Source organism: Salvia hispanica, chromosome 2 (genome assembly GCF_029641045.1).
Source record: "Salvia hispanica isolate PSC_SH4W2 chromosome 2, Shi_PSC_v1, whole genome shotgun sequence".
NCBI lineage: Eukaryota > Viridiplantae > Streptophyta > Magnoliopsida > Lamiales > Lamiaceae > Salvia > Salvia hispanica.
In genome coordinates, this window is record NC_142693.1 from 65,731,636 (window position 1) to 65,734,420 (window position 2,785).

At 37.4% G+C, this 2,785-nt stretch overlaps 1 long non-coding RNA gene across 1 annotated transcript; it reads left to right on the forward strand.

The window, feature by feature from the left end:
- Nucleotides 1–181: 181 nt before the first annotated feature.
- LOC125200672 (uncharacterized) lies at nt 182–1,580 on the forward strand. Its single transcript, XR_016134883.1, has 3 exons — nt 182–635; nt 834–1,206; nt 1,286–1,580. It is a non-coding gene; the product is annotated as an uncharacterized LOC125200672 (long non-coding RNA).
- The last annotated feature ends 1,205 nt before the right edge of the window (nt 1,581–2,785 follow it).

The following is a 2,785-nucleotide window of genomic DNA, read 5'->3' on the forward strand; positions in this document are numbered from 1 at the left end:
CAAAATGTTACTACAAATCTGAGACGGAAGGAGTAAAATATAGATATTACCTCTATTTTTTTACCATTGACACGTCTAAAGTTTTACCGTCTATAGTAGGAGTACTATAGAGTAGTATGTATTGAATATAAAAATCAGCTCTTGTCTTCCCTATTCATCTTTCTTCTCCAACGCTCCCTTTTCTTCTTTCCATAATTCATCTCTTTGCATACATGATACACATTTACAACCATTTCTCTCGGTCCTCTTCTCCACTTGGTCGCCCAAGTTTGTGTTCTCCTTCCTAATTAAATTTTCAATTTTAGAAAATCAGGCGGCGGGATTCGTTGGCTCTTGAGGACGGCCATGTAATGGGTCTGAGGCCGGCCCATGTAGTTCCTTCTTTTTCTCTGTTTTCACCACTCCCTCTTTACCTCTCACTTCTATCTCTTTCTATCTTTTTCACACATCTCCCTAAAGCTCACATCACACATATTGAAATGCATAATCTCTCATTTCTACCACCTATCACCGAGCACTGGAAAACGGTGCACGGTATCAAAAGTAACCGCAGCCGTGATTTCTGTAAACACTGCAAAAATTACAAGCACGGGTCCACCTGTGCAAGTTTATGGACCCGTGTCCGTTCAAGGCGGGTGAGCCTCGACCACACTATGGCCCCATCTTTTTACCTCGCTCACAAACTACTGTATAGGAGTAGTACATACTATACATTGTTTACATTTCTCTCTAAAAGAATCTCTCATTTCAACACAATGGCGAACAGGGAAAATGATTTGAGAAAGCTCACGGGCCACTTTTTAACTTTGCTCCCTTCTCTTTATTATTTATAGGTGGCTTTCTCCTCTTTACTCGCACCACTCCACCTCAGTACCCATACACTCTTCTTCCTCATGGATCTGAGTAAATGGAGTGTTACTAAATTGATTCAACTAGGAATCCCTCTAGAGCAGAAGCTGGGGGAATCGTTCCAAGCTAAAGTATTTGGTCGGATGTTGAGTACAGATGTCCGTCTGGCATCCACCCTCACCTTCATACGAGTAGGGGACTTGCATGAGGCGGAATGCTTTAAAGTCCTCATGAATGAAAATGCCGACTGGAAGGGCACCGTGTATATGCCTAGAGGCGTTGACCAGGATGTGATGGATATTGTTAGCAAGGTGCTTGAGCATCACACTGACAATATCACAATTGTGTCCGATTAAGGTATAATTGATTTTCTTGGTATTTATATTTGCCTATATTGTGTTCTCATTTCCTCTTTTTCTCGGTTCGGTTAATACAGGGACATGGAAGAGGGAAGGCTCTATGCATCCCCTCGGCAGTAGTAATAATGACTGAAACTAGGTTATTATGGATCTGTAGCTCTCCTAGATTCTAACCTTACTTCTCTCATCTTTCCGTTTGGATTCTCCACTTTGTGTGTTTTCCTACTTTGTCTCTATGCAGTGTTTTCTAGTAATAATATACTCCCTCCGTCCCCTATTAGGAGTCACTCTGTGACCGGGCACGGGTTTTAAGAAATGTAAAGGAAAGTTGGTTGAAAAAGTTAGTGGAATGTGAGACCCATTTTTTTTATATTGATTTTATAATAAAATGTGAGTGAATTGAGTTAGTGGAATGTGAGACCTACTTACTATTTATGGTAAAATTGAAGTGTGACTCTTAATTGGGGACAGACCGTAATGGAAAAGTGTGACTCTTAATGGGGGACGGAGGGAGTATATGTTTGTGTTCCTACTTTACAGTACTAAACAAAACTGTTAATTAATTAAGGGACGAATTTCCCAATTATAAGTAGAGAAATAAATAAGGTTTTTTCAAGAGAAATGCTTTTCGTAAATAAATACTATGCCAAAAAATTAAAGTAGAGGAGATTAGGAGAATCCTCTCGTTTTTACCTTCCTGCTCAACACCTACTACGCTATTATTTTTTCTTAATAATAATTGAATGGAAATTAGTTGTCTAAATATATGGAATTTGAGCTGGATTACATTCTTAAAAAGAATAAAAATTGAATATTAGATTAAAATAAATCGAAAATGGGTTTAATTGGAATTTGAAATTGTTTATTCTTGGAATCAACATGTGAAATCAAAATTCCTCTGCCCATACTACGATCATTTGTATGTGTGTATATCGGTGTGTGTGAGAGAAAAGGGAGAGAGAGACAACAAATTGGTATGGTCGAGTACAAAAGCATACAATCATTTTTCAGAAAAAACAGATTCTTAAAATGGAATGCAAGAAATTGAATGTTTGCTAGCTGGTTGTGCAGTTGCTACTAATTAAGAATGCCTAAATTAGGACGAGTGCTGGTTTGTGTATAAAATGATTGTCGGCCCTGTGAAGGAGTTTTGAGTATGAGATACTGAGGACATTAACATGTTGTGTGAAAGGGGAAAAACCCTATAGAGGGAGTAAACAAAAGATATTAATCGCAATAAAAAAAATTACTACTATTAATTGACCTTTTATAGGTGGATTAGATCGAGTAAAGAATACATGGCAGATTGTAAATATAGCATGTTGTAGGAATGGCAACCCTTTCACGACATGAAATTGAAAAAATAAAGACAGAATTGATAGAACTATTAAATATCAAAGATAAAATTTAGAGTGAACTACAAAATTGGCCTCTACGTATGACAAGTCGAACGCTAGAGGTACCCATGTTTAAAAAAATGCATTGTAAGTCTCTACGTATGAGTATAATATCATTTCAGACCCCTTTTCACTATTTTGAGACTTTTATACCCTTTTCCCCTCACTTTTAACATAAAT